Raw genomic sequence first — 18865 nt, 5'->3', positions numbered from 1 at the left:
CAAACCACAGGACAATCGTTCAGGATAATCTTGAGGGGCAATTGAGAATTGGGCCTTTGCTGTCTTTGACCCAAAGACAGGAAAAATGCTCAAATACGTTGGTATGTCTGGACTCAGCTTTAATCTTTAATTGGTAAATTAAGTGTTGAAAGAAAACATAATTTGGTGTGCATGCTGCATTCTTCAGAAAGTAGTGCAAGTAAGTCGTCAAAATAATTTTTAGCTTCAAGCTATATTGCTGACTGAGTCCCAATGAGTCGCAACCACCTTTGCATTTTTTTCCCCTTCACTAGTTGTGATGAATAAAATAAAACGCACAGTTTAAAAGTTAGTTTATAGATAGAATTGCTCATCACTACAGAGTCAGCAGAAGGTCTTCAGCAACACACGGCACCACCACAGCCAGACAGGCTTAGGTGTCAGCTGCTTTGGGTTTAGTAGTTAATAAAGACACCAGCGGAATATCAAGGCAAACAATGCACATTCATATTTCATCTCAACTGAATTATTCCCCGCAATCTCTGCTGTCATTTTACGTTAGCTCGCTCACAATTCTAATGATAAGGTCTTTGTACGTAATCAACATTTCAGTCAGATCATTTTTTTCAGCATTAGATGTGTGTGCCTAAAAAAACGACATTCATCCTAAAATATGAATCTACATTGTATTTTTTTTTAATGAATGATTTAAGCAGGCGGCACGGTGGCCGACTGGTTAGAGCGTCAGCCTCACAGTTCTGAGGTGCGGGGTTCAATCCCCGTCCCCGCCTGTGTGGAGTTTGCATGTTCTCCCCGTGCCTGCGTGGGTTTTCTCCGGGCACTCCGGTTTCCTCCCACATCCCAAAAACATGCATTAATTGGAGACTCTAAATTGGCCGTAGGCATGACTGTGAGTGCGAATGGTTGTTAGTTTCTATGTGCCCTGCGATTGGCTGGCAACCAGTTCAGGGTGTACCCCGCCTCCTGCCCGATGACAGCTGGGATAGGCTCCAGCACGCCCGCGACCCTAGTGAGGAGAAGCGGCTCAGAAAATGGATGGATGGATGGATGAATGATTTAAGCTTAGCCTCTTTTCAGAAAAATCATGGTTTGACAAAATGAAATGTCAGAAAACCAGTGCTGCCCTACAAGATAAATTTAATAAATGACCAGAGGAAAAAGTTATTTCAATGTTGATGATGACTAATATGGGACAGCATTGTGCTCATCACCATCTGCCTGACTAAAATCAATCACATAACTTAAAAGAAGGTATGGTGCACTAAAATGATCTCAAAACATTCTCCTAAACGCTGAGAGAATATTGAAAATGCACCGCAGCAAATGCCAGGAAAGGATGTGTCATAACTCAGATAGAAGGAAACCAATATTAAATGGATTCACTTTATGACATATGACCCAGCCATGAAATAAAATCATATTTCATTCCACAATATCTCTAACATCATTTCAATGAATATATGAATGAAATAAGACTTATAGTCTTCACAAATGGTCACTGGTGTTTTTTTTTTTTATTTTTTTTTGGAATGTGCACACCACAGCAACGTCCATCCACCCATCCATTTTCTACCACTTATCCGAGGTTGGGTCGCGGGGGCAGTAGCTTTAGCAGGGAAGCCCAGACTTCCCTCTCCCCAGCCACTTCATCCAGCTCTTCCAGGGGGATCCCGAGGTGTTCCCAGGCCAGCCGAGAGACGTAGATCCTCCCGGATGACCAAGCTTCTCACCCTATCTCTAAGGGAGAGCCCGGACACCCTGCGGAGGAAACTCATTTCGGTCATGTTCTTTCGGTCACGACCCACAGCTCGTGACCATAGGTGAGGGTAGGAACATAGATCGACCGGTAAATCGAGAGCTTCGCCTTTCGGCTTAGCTCCTTCTTTACCACAACGGATCGATACAAAGTCCGAATAACTGCAGACGCTGCACCAATCCCGTTCCATTCTTCCCTCAGTCATGAACAAGACCGCAAGATACTTGAACTCCTCCACTTGGGGCAGGATCTCATCCCCGACCCGGAGAGGGCACTGCACCCTTTTCCGACTGAGGACCATGGTCGCAGATTTGGAGGTGTTGATACTCATCCCAGCCGCTTCACACTCTGCTGCGAACTGCTCCAGTGAGAGTTGGAGATCACGGCTTGATGAAGCGAACAGAACCACATCATCTGCAAAAAGCAGAGATGCAATTCTGAGGCCACCAAACCGGACCCCCTCTACGCCTCGGCTGCGCCTAGAAATTCTGTCAATAAAAGTTCTGAACAGAATTGGTGACAAAGGGCAGCCTTGGCAGAGTCCAACCCTCACCGGAAACGAGTCTGACTTACTGCCGGCAATGCGGTCATACAGGGACCGAACAGCCCGTATCAGGGGGTTCAGTACCCCATACTCCCGAAGCACCCCCCCACAGGACTTCCCGAGGGACACGGTCGAACGCCTTTTCCAAGTCCACAAAACACATGCAGACTGGTTGGGCGAACTCCAATGCACCCTCGAGGACCCTGCCGAGGGTGTACAGCTGGTCCACTGTTCCACGGCCAGGACGAAAACCACACTGCTCCTCCTGAATCTGAGATTCGACATCCCGACGGACCCTCCTCTCCAGCACCCCTGAATAGACCTTACCAGGAAGGCTGAGGAGTGTTATCCCCCTGTAGTTGGAACACACCCTCCGGTCCGCCTTCTTATCACTCTGGTTCTTTAAGTATTATTCTTGGTATTTGTATGTATTTATTTATTTAAGTCACTGATGGTGTAGTGGTGCACTCCCCTGACTTTGGTGCGGGCAGCATGGGTTCAGTTCCCACTCAGTGATGGTGTGAATGTGTGTGCAAATGGTTGTCCGTGCCAATATGTACCCTGTGACTGACTGGCGACCAGTTCGGGGTGTAGTCCGCCTTTCACCCGAATTCAGCTGGGATAGGCTCCAGCACCCCGCGACCCTAACCAGGATAAGCGGTGTTGAAAATGGATGGATATTTATTTATTCATTTCTTTTAGAACAACACTAAAAAATATATAAGAATTAACACTGCTTTATTTTTTGTATAAATTAACTTGCCATGCAACTGCAACATTCATGCAAAATAAATAAATAAAAATAAAGATTTACAGAGAAATAAATATCTTGCCCGAATTACTATTATAATGTTAAGCATTATATAAACAATTATTTAGTCCAAAAGAAGACAATGGTGTAGAACTGCTGGAGGACAAGGCAGCGATAGTTCGTCATCCGCTGTCTCGTCTTCCAGCAGGTCGAATGGCAGTCCAAAATAGTGCATTTCTCCACTTATTTGTGATGCCCTATTGCAAAATATTTGTTAAGGTTGGTTGTGTCCCTCCTTGACAGTATATCAACTTTTAAGTAAAGTTTTTAGCATAGTGCTTCATGACCCCCTGTAATGTCTCTTTTATTAGTCTCTCACCAAAATGCTTCCTTGATTGCTTCAGATACTTTTCTTTACAATTTTACAGTTCAATTGAACTGACAGTAGTTTGAAAAACAACATTATTAGAGGCGGTGGGCAGTTTGCAATTGTAGATAACTTCTGTCTTGTTTATTAACCTCCGGGTCAGACACTTGCTCTCAAAAACAAGCACTTGAAGAAAGGGAGTAAGCATCTTAGCAACAGGCTTATAATGCGATGTCATAAAGGTTCTTGGTTTTTACTAATAAAAGAAGTGAGAGGTTAGTAGCCATCGCAAGTTGCAATTTTGTCAACTTTTTTTTGGTTCAAATGAGTTAAAATTTGATCACGGTAAGAATAATTTAAGCTTCTTCGGAAAATATCGGGGGTTGGGGGTTTGCAATCGTCTTTTTCAAATAAACTGACATTAAGATGATGTTGATTTTTTGGGGGGGCCGGGGGGGTGTAATGTAATGCAGGGGTCAACTTCTGGATACCCTCCTATGAAACCTTTATTTACTTGTTAAGATGATCACTCAAATAAAATATTTTTTACATTGTTTTGTATCAAATGAACTGTAATTACAGATCAAAAAGTATGCTAATGTGTAGGTCTACTAAAAGTTTAACAGTACAAGTAAACAATGTACAATGTTTTATTGTTTATTGATATTATTGCTGTATTGATCGTTGGATTAATAACACAACGTCATTTATATGCTCAAATCATGCATGTTTCATATCAAAATAATATTGATATTTGTATGCAACATCAGGAGCACTCCTTAAATATTTTGGAGCATCTTCTGAATCTTCATCATCTACCTCCACAGCTCATATATATTATTATTGCAATAAGGTTCTTTAAAAAAAAAAAAAAAAAAGAAATTCATTTGTCGAAGGTAAAATTAGTTTTTATTTTATTGTCGGTTTCCTTAGTTATAAATATTCTTTGATGTTGCTGTTGTCTTATTTGTTTCTGAGTCAATATATTTTAAAGATAATGTAAGGCCTATTCTAGTGTTTTTTCATCAGTGTGTGTGTGTGTGTGTGTGTGTGTGTGCGTGGCATCACTTTACAGTGAACATGTAGTTTATGCAATGTCTCTTCACACCACCACGATGGTGTTTTAACACGTGAAAATGATGCATCGTTATAAACCTGGAAAGGAGAAGAAATACAAACATTTAAACAAACATCAGCATTCAAATGAAGCAAGACCCCTGTTATTGACACCTCTTTATGCATTACTTTGTAAAAATATGCAAATGAAAAAAACGTGTGTGCTGTATTTTGCACTAATGTCCGACCATCATCCTCTGTGTTTTAATATGCAGTAGAGAATGATGGGCAGCAAGGAATAAGGTAGGGTACAGATGAAACAAATGCACTACTGTTTCACAAAATCAAGTCTACATGAACCATTTTAATTATAAAAAACACTGACATAAAGTTTCAACAGTGACAATGACTTTGATAAAGTGATTGACTTGAAGGTGACAGTGAATGAATAAAGAGACAAAAGAGAGCATTCAGATGAAGTTTTTTTTTTTCATTTGAGATCAGTAAAATGAATCATTTTCCTCACTTGAACTGTCTGGTGTGACGTCAGCACTGTCAACATCTCACGGTCACTGGAATTGTTCAGCTCTGTAAAGGAGTGACACACAATGCACCATTCTTATCAGATCAATGGCAGGTTTTTGGGTGGCACTGTCAGGAAAGGGAGAACTCCAACTTGAGTACACAATTTATTGGCTACAGTGAAGTTCCTGTTTAATTATTACAATTATTACAGAGGAAACAAATTGTGGGCCCGTGAGGTGAATGAGCAGATGTTGCACGAGGACCCAAGAGCCATCAGCTTACATTAGACAGGTCACTCAAACATAGTAATCAATGAGTATAATTAATTCACCAGAGAGACAGATGATTGGTAATTTCGCTGCCACCTTCTGCCGCTTCACTAATAGTCTAATAGGTTCATTATATAAAGTTGCAGAGACCAGCAGAATGACATGTTTAATATGAAAAGTGACAAGTGATTTAATATGACCTAGTGTTTGAGTGACACATTTACACACCATACAAGCAGCGATGTAGTGACATCATTGAAATGTATTTGAGATGCACGACTCCACTCAGTTAAAAAGATTATTGCCATCTCACAGTGACTGTGGGAATGCTGAGAATGAAGCATTCACATGTTGTTATGTCATTAAAAAAAAAACAACAACAACCTGAAATTATAATGTGTGAATGCTGACAGTCAAGCATTTACACTGTTGTTCTTATATGTAAAACAATTTTCATGTGTAAATACTGAGGAAAGTAGTTTTCCTCACACATTCATTTTCCAAACCATTTATCCTCACTGATGGAGCCTATCTTCGGGCGAGAGGCGGGGTACACCCTGAACTGGTCGCCAGCCAATTGCCGGGCACATCTAAACAAACAACCATCCGCACTCACATTCATACCAATTTAGAGTCTTCAATTAACCTATTCTGCATGTTTTGGGGATGTGGGAGGAAACCGGAGTACCCGGAGAAAACCCACGCAGGCACGGGGAGAACATGCAAACTCCACACAGAGCGGCCGGATTTGAACCCAGGCCATCAGAACTGTGAGGCAGATGTGCTAACCAGTCACATAATACTCAATACATAATAATAATAATAATAAGTTACATTATACTATATCTCTGCATGTTTTCCCCATGCTTGCAGGGATTTTCGTCGTTATACAGGCTTCCTCCCACATTCCAAAAACATGCATGTTTAGTTCATTGAAGACAAACTTGCCCAAAGGTGTGTGTGAATGTAAATGGTTGATTAGCTACATGTACCCTGCAATTGGATGGCGACCAGTTCAGGGTGTACCCCGCTTCTCGCCACAAATCAGCTGTGACGGACTCCAGCTCAACCGTAATAAGGACTAGTGCTAATGAAAATGAATTGATGGATGGATGCATTTGTTAATAATTTAGAACCTTGAAAGTCCAATACCGTCCATTTGTTGACTCTGGTTGACTTTCACTTTTCTCATTTCAAAACAATTTATCTCTTAGGAAATATTGTGAAGGAAATTTATATGGTCCAAAATTGAACTGTAACCATCACAAAACCCATTGACTTAACTGGCAATGTTTCAATTAACATCTACTAGATAATTATAAAGTACCATTATAATATACGGTAAAATTAACCACCATATAACAAAACTGAACTAAAGTGCAATTACTATTCGACAACACTTGAAACATAAGGGAGAGGGAAGAGAACGATTGTAGTTTATAGGTAATGCTGGAATTAATTAGTGTTGGTGACATGGTGCCACGTGCGGTTTGTTGGCTTTTGCATTTGGTTACAAACTAGTAATGTTAGCATCTGTTTGTTAAACTTAATTTATGTACAGTAATGGATTTGCCATTAACTGTATTGCTCATATTGTACGAAGCAGCCAGTTCAGCTCCTCTGTCTCAAAATGTTTCATTTCTGGTTCAATGCGTATCCTCGCACTTTTCTTGTTTGCCATTGCTGGTACACTTCTGTGATGGAATCTCACACACACACTCACACACACAAAAACAAAGCACCACCACCAAAACAGAAACATCTAATCACACTTCAGAGTTCATTAGGGGTTTTCTGGATGTGGTGGCTATGCCAGTGGCTGCTACCATGTAATGTTATACAATATGTTTATGCTCCAGTTTTCAGAGGCTATCACTAAGTTTATCATGTCATTTCTTTTTTGCATTTGGGACTCGTTGCCAGTGCAGCGTTATAATGACCCAGGTTGCTAAAGCAGTCAGACGACAACACTTCTGTCGACGGCTGGGACGTTTTTCATATTTAAAATGAAGCCACTTTGTGCTAATGTCAATTGCAGCTGAAGGCAATGTAATGATAGACAATATAACAATCTGTGGCTCCAACGGCACTTTTGGTGTTTGGTGAGGACGATATTATTGAAAAAAAATAAAAAAATCTGACAAGGGATATTTTTTTACATACAGCAGATAACTCCATCCATCCATTTTCTACACCGCTTATCCTCGCTGGGGTCACGGGTATGCTGGAGCCTATCCCAGCTAACTCCGGGCGAGAGGCAGGGTACACCCTGAACTGGTAACCAGCCAATCGCAGGGCACATAAACAAACAAACATTCACACTCACATTCACACCTATGGACAATTTTGAGTCTTCAATTAATCTACCGTGCATGTTTTGGGGATGTGGAAGGAAACCGGAGTACCCGGAGAAAACCCACGCAGGCACGGGGAGAACATGCAAACTCCACACAGGTGGAACCCCGGTCCTCAGAACTGTGAGGCAGATGTGCTAACCAGTTGTCCACTGTTCCACCTATTGCAATACAATATATACTTTTTACTGTACTGCATTAACCAAGTGAGAACGTGTGCTCAGGTCACATCGTGAATGAGCAGAGAAACGATGATTCAGAGGGTGACACCATTTCATCAGAGAGTGATAATTCATGAGCCCTGAGATGTAATATTTCATACATCCCGTCAACCTTTCCAGGGTTCGCATCTGAGTCAGAATGAGCCCTGCCTGCCTCCAGAGTCAGTGCAGAGATGAATGGTCACGTATGGTGCCACAAAAATCAAAGTGCTGGCATCGTGCGTGACCCACATTCGCACCATTCTTACTGCTTCATTTTCAGCTGCCGTGCTGGGTCACATTTCGCAGCACTGCTTGATCAAATGAGTTTTTGTTTTTTGTTTAGTTTAGTTTTTTCTCCCAGAATTATATTTAATCTAAGAGGCAGAGGACATTTATTTTGCAGTCACTGGCTCTGAAACTGAGAGACATTTCACAGCAGTGACATTTCTTTGTGACTCAATGCTTGCCACATTTTATTGATATCACCACTAAACTATCTTTCTCTGTGTATGTGTGTGTGTGTGGTGCAGAATTCATGCTGTATAATCCCAAACAAAGTCCCATCATCTGCTTTATAACAGAGTTGCCAGCACTTGTCAACACACAGTGGCCCAGTTTTCTTTCAGCGTTGCCAGCGGATCATTAGTTGCTATCATTTTGTGGAAACTCTGCTCAAGTGAAGTGCGGGGAATATTGTTACTTTTTTCATTCTATCTGGAAGTCCTTCCAAATGATATGCAGCCAGTGAGAGATGTTTTAGTCTCTCAACTGCACAGTTGAGAGACAATCAGTGTCAAAGTTTTCATAACTGCTAGGTGGCAGTGGTATACTAGAATGAAAATGTATACCTTTTTCATAACCTCTAGGTGGCGGTGGCATACTAAAATGAAAGTGTACACCTTTTTCATAACCTCTAGGTGGCGGTGGCATACTGGAATGAGTGTGTACAGCTTTTTCTTAACCTCTAGATGGCGGCATACATTTATAAAATGGGAAAGTTTTTTTCATTTTGCCCTATACCTATGTATGTGCACTATTGACTTGACAATTTCGTTGGGAGGAAAAAATGCCCATTACACGAGAAATTACGGTACGTAAAAAAGAAGAAAAAAATCATTCAGAAATGTGCGTTTAATGCAGTGTTACGTTGGTTGACGATTTTAATTCATTCTGTGACCAAGCTTGTAACGCAAATCACTCGTATTATAAATCAATGTTCCCAGTATCATTGTTGTCTTTGTTTGTTCATTCTTACTGATAAGACTTCAATTGTTCAATTCACCAAAGAATACTGAACAAGAGTCAATAGCAGCAGGAGAATAAGCTGCTTGGCAAAGGCCGTGAAGATCTGGCATATTTTACAAAGCACTTGGGGCATTATTTAAAAAGGGAATAAACAGGCTTTCCAGTGGAATACACTTTATTGGCAAGAAGCATTGTTGCTTGTTGGCAATTAATATGTTAAGTTTAATACATACGGGCATCTCAACAGTAGTCAGGATTTTAGGTTTGTTGTGCAAGACCATGTTTGGTGAACAGAAGGATTGTAAAAGTTATTCAAAAAAACTAAATTCTTGTTTGTGCAGCATTGTGTAGTTGTGATTAGCACATCTGTCTCACACGCAAGAGGTCCCGGGTTTGAATCTCAGCTCAGGCCCTCCTGTTTGGAGTTTGGGTTAAAGGTCATTCTTCACAGATACAGGTTTATTTTTCTGAGTAGGAGGCGTTGGCTTTGAAAAGAGTTTGAAGAACAAAAAGAAAGCACAAGATTTGTGTCCATCGGTTTTCTCAGAAAGTCACACCCACACTTATTTGAGTATGAGTTTCGTTAAGAGCAGCCTTACACTCCAAAACTAAGTTGTCAGAAAATCACCCCAAGGCACAAACCCAGCACAGAATGTAAACATAAAGCTTCAGATTCAGACTTGTTGTTGTCGGCACTGTCAGAGCAAATGCTTGAAGAGTCCAAGAAGACAAAATGCAATACGTCAGACAATAATCCTCCTTGATCCACAAGCGAGTGGCGACATGGACCATACTGGAATTAAATATGCATCTTCTTCATTGAAATAATGCAAGCAAATATTCAGCCTGGAGCAATTTATCATGCCATGAGATATTGCCTTGGCTGCATGCAACGCCAAGGGCCATTGGGTTAACATTTGGCTCAAAAGGAAAGTACCATATTTTCACGACCATAAGTCTTAAATTTTCTCCCAAATGGACGGGGCGCCTTATAATGCGGCTCGCCTTATGTGTGCACAGAGTTACAAAATCTATAAATGTTGCGGTGTGATGAGCGCTCCGCTTGACTGACTGGGTGGATTTCCTGCCGACACGCTGCTTATATAGAGGAAAGGCGGACGTGACTGAGGACAGCATGCGGACGTAAAGGGGGAAGGGTGCGCGTGGAGGAGGAATATAGCGCCGGGGTGTGCATTGTGCAAAACAACATCGGTTTGGCTAAGGACCCCCGAAAATGGCACCTACGAAGAGACGCGCTTACGAAGCACAGTTTAAACTGCAAGCTATCAGTTACACGGAAGAACATGGGAATCGAGCAGCCGCGAGAGAATTCAAGATCAACAAATCCACGGTTCGCAAGTGGAGGAAGCAGGAAAACAAGCTTCACCAAGTCAAGAAGACGAAGCTGAGTTTCCGCGGAAACAAGGCGAGGTGGCCAGAGTTGGAAGACAAACTCGAGCAATGGATTAATGAGCAAAGAACAGAAGCGTCTCTACAGTCACCATTCGACCGAGGGCAATAACGCTTGCAGAAGAAATTAAAATCGAACATTTTCAAGGAGGTCCGTCTTGGTGCATTCGTTTTATGGCATTTAGCCATCCGGGCAAGGATTACCGTGGCGCAGCAACTTCCGGCGGATTACAAGCAAAAGCTGGCGTGGGAGCAATGGATGACAGATGGCGAACACAGCTTTACTAAGACTGGGAGGCAGCGCCGGGCGAGTTACGCCACAATTTGTGAATGGATTGTGGATGCTTGGGCTAATGTGTCTGCTTGCACTGTTGTTCGAGCTTTCGTAAAAGCCAGCATCATTTCTGAGGAGCCGCAGGGCAACGAGACTGACTCCGACAATGACGAGAGCGAACCTGCCGTGTTTGATTGAAAACTTGCCCAGCTGTTCATTTCGGATACAGAAAATGAGGACTTTGATGGATTTGTGGATGAGGATTCATCAAAAAAATAACATGAGTACAATGTTAAATACTTCAATAAAGTACAACTGAACTCAGTTTTGCTCCCGCTGCCTTTTTAAAAACATTGTGTTAGCATGCATGCATGCTACCATATGTTTTAAGATAGCGTATGTTTTACCATGCCTGCGCCCAATAATACGGTGCGTCTTATGTATGTGTTAATTACAGAAATAGACCCCATAACTGAGACTGCACCTTTTAATACGGTGCACCCTATGGCCGTGAAAATAAGGTAACAATTGTGGTGAAAAAGGATGTTATGAGCCAGGAAATTAACGAGCCACTTCATGAATAAAATGCGTCATTGTTTCTCCAGAGTGCCAAACAATCTCTATGAATCATTAAATCTTTTGCAACCTTTAATTTAAGTTTAGCCAAATGTGTAAGTGCCATATTCAATTTTCTGTAGATCTACCTAATAAGGGAGTTTTTTGTGCTTCTTAGTCTTACTGTACCTGATTCTTTAGTTTGCAATCGGTGTACAGTACTTTAAGCAATGTTAGTAATGCTGAATGTTGTCCAATTGACTCCAAATGCTTGTTGTTCCAGTAATTCTGTTTGTACATGCTAAGAAGTCAAATTAGTGAAAGTTTCACGATTATTTTTCACAGCATGACACCTTGATCAAACAAGTGCGCCAGATGCACTAAATGGTAGCTAAGATGCTTCACACCATCAAGTACAAACGGTTTTGTTTTTTCCTGATAAACATGCATAGCTGTTTTTGTTACCATAGAGCAAATGTGGTTATACACATTGTAGAGTTCCTTTCATTTAATGCATGTGATGCTTTGTGAAAAATGTAACAAAACACCAAGTGATGGCTTTTTTAGTCAGTTTGCTTCTTTTACTTTTCCCAAAATGTGTAGTGAGGGTCCAGTTTATGATGGGTTATGCTTCAAAATCGAGAGTATAACACCAACTCCTGTAATCTTTATTCAATTTCCGATTACAGGGATTTGGGGGGAGTTTACAACATTGCGATGGCACAGTGGGTAGTGGTTAGCACATCAGCATCAAAGAAGAAGAACGATCTTTATTGTTGTGAACATGCATGTACGTGAAATTTGGCCTCTTTATTTGTCCAATCACAGTTGTGAACACAGCAAACAATTATATGTAAGTGTGACTTCTAACTGTTGGCAGGGTCTAAGGACTGGGAGGAAGTCCGAATGATTTTTGTTTAGGAGATAAACAAGGACAAAAGTATCTTGCCTTATCTTACTACATTCAAAACATTGGTCTTTTACTGCTAAGCAAAACGGGAGTGCAGTTTACTTGGTAGAGTGGATGATTGGATAAGGCAGGGAACTCTCTCATGGTTTAAATGTCAACTGGTCAATAAAAGTCTGGCATCCAGTCACTTCTCATTTGTAGTGAGACAGAAGACGATATTAAAAATTTAAAATAAAATTACCAGCCTGACATTTTCTCTTTTACTCACTGTTGTTTCTCATATCAGCAATGCACTGCGTGTCCCCTAGCACCTTAGTTTCACGACCATAAGGCGCACTGTATTAAAAGCCGCAGTCTCAGTTACGGGGTCTATTTCTGTATTTAATACATACATAAGGCGCACCGTATTATTGGGCGCAGGCATGGTAAAACATACGCTGGCTTAAAACATAAGGTAGCATGCATGCACGCTAAAACAATGTTTTAAAAAGGCAGCGGGAGCAAAACTGAGTTCGGTTGTACTTTATTGAAGTATTTAACAATGTACTCACGTTATTTTTTTGATCAACCCTCATCCACAAATCCATCAAAGTCCTCATCTTCTGTATTCGAAATGAACAGCTTGGCAAGTTCTCCATCAAACTCGCCAGGTTCCCTCTCGTCATTGTCAGAGTCAGTCTCGTTGCCGGGCGGCTCCTCAGAAAGGATGCAGTCTTTTACGAAAGCTCGAACAACAGTCAAAGCAGACACGTTAGCCCAAGCATCCACAATCCATTCACAAATTGTGGCGTAACTCGCCCGGCGCTGCCTCCTAGTCTTAGTAAACCTGTGTTCGCCATCTGTCATCCATCGCTCCCACACCGCTCGCAACTTCACTTTGAACACCCCGTTTACACCGATGTCCAGCGGTTGGAGTTCCTTCGTCAAGCCTCCCGGAATGATGGAAAGCGCAGAGTTATTGCACTCAGTCGAATGGTGACTGTAGAGACGCTTCTCCCGGCTGTTCTTTGCTCATTAATCCATTGCTCGAGTTGGTCTTCCAACTCGGGCGACCTCGCCTTGTTTTCGTGGAAACTCAGCTTCATCTTCTTGACGAAAAAAGTCGTGACTTTTTGTCTTGTGGGCCCAAATTTGAGTTACGAGCAAACAAACAAAAATGTCACCGCTCGAGGGAAGTAAAAAAAAGAAAAAGAGTAGCAATGATCAATGACAATCTATTTTTTTTCACGGTGGCCGACTGGTTAGAGCGTCTCCCTCACAGTTCTGAGGAGGGTGGTTCTGAGGGGGTTCAATCCCCGGCCCCGCCTGTGTGGAGTTTGCATGTTCTCCCCGTGCCTGCGTGGGTTTTCTCCGGGCACTCCGGTTTCCTTCCACATCCCAAAAACATGCGCGGTAGATTATTTGAAGACTCTCAATTGTATAACATAGGTCAACATGAATCTGTGACATGGTTTAAGCTTGAAAACTTTGCAATTTGTCAATTCAATGCAAAAAAAACAAAAAAACAAACGGCATAAGGCTCGCAAATGACAGGATTGGAAATCACTGATGGTGTGATGGAGTTAACGGCAATAAATATTCAAGGATGGTACCCACCCACTCAACTCAGCTGAACGTCAACACGGCATTTCCGGGTTTTAAGCGAGCCTCCACCATACAAATACAGTCTAAGTATACATGTTGTGTTTTACAATAATACTTAACTATAATCATAAATTATGATGTAACAGTGGTGGATGAAATACCGAATTTGGCATTCATTGTTGCCAGCGATGATCGTCGTGGCAGATTCAATTCCAATGAATGGGAGTGGATGACCAGCATACACTCAAAATATCCACCTCACTTTTGATCTTTCACCCACGTCCCCTTGCAGAGTATGCTCCCTATTAGTGGGCTAACAATCCAACACGGCATTTCTGGACTTTAAGCGAATGAGTCTCAGACATAAGTATACATATGTTGTGTATTACAATACTACTTAACTATATTTCTCATTGTAATGTAACTGTGGTGGATGAAATAGTGAAACTTGCATTCACTGTTACCAGCAATGATAGTCTTGGCAGGTACAATTCACATGAATGGGAGAGGATGACTGGCATAACCTCAAAATATCCCATTCTGTTTTGATTTTCCCCCACGTGCCCTTTCAGATCACGTTCCCTCTTAGTGGGCCAACAATCCAACACTTGGTGAATTATGCTCACGGGTGACGGGCATGGCTGCTCACAGCACCGTGTCCCCGGACGCGAGCACGCCGAAGACCCCCTGAGGAGGACCGAGGTGGGAGAAGCATATAAATGTGGCGCAAATGAAGAAAATGCACATTCAGTGTGTATAAATTACCCTGCGAGCAAACACTTGTGAGGAATGAGAGTCTGAATGTGGCAGCGAAGGACGAGACATCGCTACGAATCGCTTGACTGCCACAAGCTGCCTTGTAGACACTAGCATACGCTCTGATATGAATCAATCAGAGCCAAACTGTTTTCCATATTTAAATTGGGGCAGATAGGCAAGCCAATCAGCAAAGCTCATTTACATGTCGCATATGAATGAGAATTCTGGCCGTTTCAACTCCCAGTTGGAAAAGAGCAACTTGAATAGCTTGAAAAAGGACTATCTGGGCATTTTCAACCCAAATTATCTCACAAACACGATAAAAGGACATCAGAGATTATAAAAAATAATTTTAAAAAAAAAATCTGATGGCTTGGGACTTTTGATCCTCCTTGTTAATTTTGCTCTTCTAAAACACGTGAAACACTGCAGTGGGGAGAGAAAAATAGTATTTATCAGGAAAAGCTTAAATATGATCTTGACTCAAACAAGAAAACATTTACTAGAAGAGTAAATTAGTAGAAATTAATAACGAGGAGAGTACATACTAATTACATTGATACTGCGAGCACTGTGTGCAAGAGAAATGTCACAGACACACACAAAGAAAACATGTTAAAAGTGAAATGCGTCTTTCCACATCAAAGGCATAATACACAGACCATGTAAATAAAGTTTTATATATAGTTTCTTATATACTGTATTGTTTTTGGTACATTCTGCATAGAGAAGCTGCTAACACCATTTTGTTGCACTGTAGAATCACGTCTAATGCAATGACTGTAAATATATTGCATATTTTTAAAAATGTAAGTGACTGATCATAGACAAAAAAACAAACACTATTAGCTGCAATAGTAACCACAATCCTATTATAAGTTCATTTTAAATGTAATGCTTTTTAATGCCCATAAAACATATTTGACCTTCGGTAAAACACATTTTTAAAAATCTATTCTTCTTTTTCATATGATTACGTGTGAGTTATCCTGACATTTGTCGATAAACAATTACTCTACTTAGACTATTTTGTGGATGATGAAGTACCTGAAATATGATGAAAACAATCTTAAATAGGATGTGATGGCTCAGCAGGTGGTCCTTCTCAGTAAATACTAAATCATGTATTGTATGCAAAACTCAGTGACTAAACCTTATGTTCGTTTTATGGCTGCTGCCACACACAAAACTTCCATTCATCTGATAAAATTAGTTCATTCTTCATTTATTGTGTACCATCCTTTCCCTGAAGTGAAGTGTGCAGATGGTATTACCAACAATAAATATGTTAGCGTTTTAACAAGGACAAGAATATTGGCAATGATGCACCTGGGTGTCTGTTGATTAAACCACTGAATACAAGTAAACAAATAAACAAACCACAGAGCCAGAATCCTACCCATAACAAAAAAAGGCAAAGAGCCAAGCAAAGGCAGGCTGCAGATAAAACTGCTCTTCTGGCTGCTCCAAATCAACAGACACAAATCTGGAGACAATGACTGTTCTGTTTTTCCATTGAAAAGAAGAATATTGTGTCTGTATTTCTTCAACTTGTCATTCAGTAGAACAAGCTTCTTGTAGCTGTGTAACTTCAAATGTTCTAACCAGATGAATTCTGAGTGCAAACCAAAATGTGACCCTTTCAGCAACAGATGAAAGATGCAAAGATAAAAAATTAAATTGGTCTTGCTATTGTCACTATTGTTGCATACTGTATGTACAGTACATAAAAAGAATCAAACTGCGGTCTTATTTCTCACCTCATTGTGTAAAAATCTAAACATGCATATATAAATTGAAAAGACAATATAAGATACTGTACTTCAAACCTATGTACAAAAACGGAAGTTTGAAAAAGGCTGCACAAAAGAGCAGCGTATGACAGCGACAATAGTCAAACGCCTCCAGACGTTCACAAAAACATAGTCAGTAGCAGATTGGGAGAATTTACTGAGTGTACTGTGAATGTAATGTATCAATGTGAAAATAAAAGAGGTAGTCTTGAAGTTCAAGTGAATGGGTTGCAGTCCTATATACACAGGTGGGTCAAGTAGCCAAATATTGTATTCAAGTAAGAGTACTGTTACTTTAAAATAAGATGATTCAAGTAAAAGTAAAAAGTAGTCTGCCAAATAATTACTTGAGTAAGAAAGTACTCAGTAAAAACTATACTTACGTACTGAGTAACTTCTGAGTTTTTTTTTTTTTTTTTTTTTTTTTTTTTTTTTAAATCAGAGCATGAATGTCAAATAAAATAAAACTAAAATATGATTGTGCAAATTCAGATATTGCTGAACAATATCACTTAATCTAAAACAATAAATAAAATCTTCATTCAAATAAATCCTTGTAAAATAACAAATTAAGGCAAATTCAGCTTCAAGAAATGGTCTTACAGTATACTATATTGTTTCTAGTTGTTAAACAGCAAAATACTGTTGGCTCACCAGGCAGATTACAAAAACAGGAACAAAGCTGCAGTGGACAAAAAGTGTACACACCCCTGTTCAAATGCCAGGTTTTTGTGTTGTAAAAGAATTTGACCAAGATAAATAATTTAAAAACTTTTTCCAACATTAATGTGACCTAGAATTTGGACAAGTGAATTGATTTAGTTTTGCATCTTTTTGAGAGGGGGAGGTAAAAATAAACAACTGAAATAAACTTGAATGTGATTGACTTTGATTTGACGTTTAACTTGCTGCCTTCTTGGCCATGTCACCATTGAAAAAGAGATGTTATATTTTAACTGGTCTTTTATCTGGTTAAATAAAGCTTAAATAAAAATAAATCTGGCTGGACAAGGATGCACTCCCTCTTATAACTGCCATCTGGCTGTGTTCAGAAGTAACAGATTACATTCAAATTCATGTTCAATGGGAGTCCACACACTGGCCACCATTTAAATTTAAGTGGAAAGAAAATAACATATGGATAAGGCCTTAACAGAAACATTATTTGAGTCATCCACTAAAACGACTGAATGAAAAAGCTGTTAGCTGACCAGACTTATTGATAGTGTGCGTGTGTGGATGTCTGTGTGTATGAGAGCGAAAGAGAGAGAAAACTGGACGTACCCCAAAAAATGCATGTTTTACAGTTACTTGCGACCACAAAATAGGGCTAATGTTCCTATATGCACAGCCAAAACAACAGCAAAAGCATCTGCAACTTACCACAAGGTGTTTTCTCAAGTTAGAAGTGGGCTGAAATTTTCAAGTTTGGGCAGTTACAAAACTACGCTGCGTGTTAAAGTTGCTGTTTTTCATAGACTGTAATGTAAACACGAGTCGCGCGCGACTGTCATGACTCACCTTGATTGGTCCGTGAAGCCCAATAGAAGACTGTGTGCGGATGTGACTTTGTTGTGACGTTTGATTGGTGAACTTGAGTCAAACATCACTGTGATAACTGTGGATTGGACAAGATATTTACAGTTCAAACTGGTAAACTTTATTGGTTTTAGCAAATAATCATTAACTTAGAATTTTATGGCTGCAATGCGTTCCAAAAAAGCTGGGACAGGATCATGTTTACCACTGTGTTAAATCACCTTTTCTTTTAACAACATTCAATAAACGTTTGGGAACCGAGGACACTAATTGTTGAAGCTTTGCAGGTGGAATTCTTTCCCATTCTTGCTTGATGTACAGCTTCAGCTGTTCAACAGTCCGGGGTCTCCGTTATCATATTTCATGCTTCATAATGCGCCACACATTTTCAATGGGAGACAGGTCTGGACTGCAGGCAGGCCAGTCTAGTACCCGCACTTTTACTACGAAGCCACGCTGTTGTAACACGTGCAGAATGTGGTTTGGCATTGTCTTGCTGAAATAAGCAGGGGCGTCCATGAAAAAGACGTTGCTTGGATGGCAGCATATGTTTCTCCAAAACCTGTATGTACCTTTCAGCATTAATGGTGTCTTCACAGATGTGTAAGTTACCCATGCCATTGGCACTAACGCAACCCCATACCATCACAGATGCTGGCTTTTGAACTTTGTATCCATAACAGTTTCCTCTTTGGCCCGGAGGACACAACGGCCACAATTTCCAAAAACAATTTGAAATGTGGACTCTTCGGACCACAGAACACTTTTCCACTTTGCATCGGTCCATCTTAGATGAGCTCGGGGCCAGAGAAGCCGGCGGCGTTTCTCGGTGTTGTTGATAAATGGCTTTTGCTTTGCATAGTAGAGTTTCAAGTTGCACTTACGGATGTAGCGCCGAACTGTATTTACTGACTTTGGTTTTCTGAAGTGTTCCTGAGCCCATGTGGTGATATCCTTTCCACATTGTCGGT

At 40.6% G+C, this 18865-nt stretch overlaps 1 long non-coding RNA gene across 1 annotated transcript in view; it reads right to left on the bottom strand.

Annotated features, from left to right (window-relative positions):
• Positions 1-4345: 4345 nt before the first annotated feature.
• The window catches only part of LOC133485427 (uncharacterized), a 31091-nt gene continuing 16571 nt past the window's right edge, over positions 4346-18865 (bottom strand). Inside the window, exons 3-4 of the long non-coding RNA XR_009790688.1 lie at positions 5001-5062; positions 4346-4573 (exon numbers count right to left, since the gene is read on the bottom strand). This is a non-coding gene — a long non-coding RNA (uncharacterized LOC133485427). The remainder of the gene's footprint in view (positions 4574-5000; positions 5063-18865) is intronic.

Source organism: Phyllopteryx taeniolatus, chromosome 11 (assembly GCF_024500385.1).
Source record: "Phyllopteryx taeniolatus isolate TA_2022b chromosome 11, UOR_Ptae_1.2, whole genome shotgun sequence".
Lineage (NCBI taxonomy): Eukaryota > Metazoa > Chordata > Actinopteri > Syngnathiformes > Syngnathidae > Phyllopteryx > Phyllopteryx taeniolatus.
The sequence above is the reverse complement of the archived record's forward strand: the minus strand, read 5'-3'. Positions and strand labels throughout refer to the sequence as shown.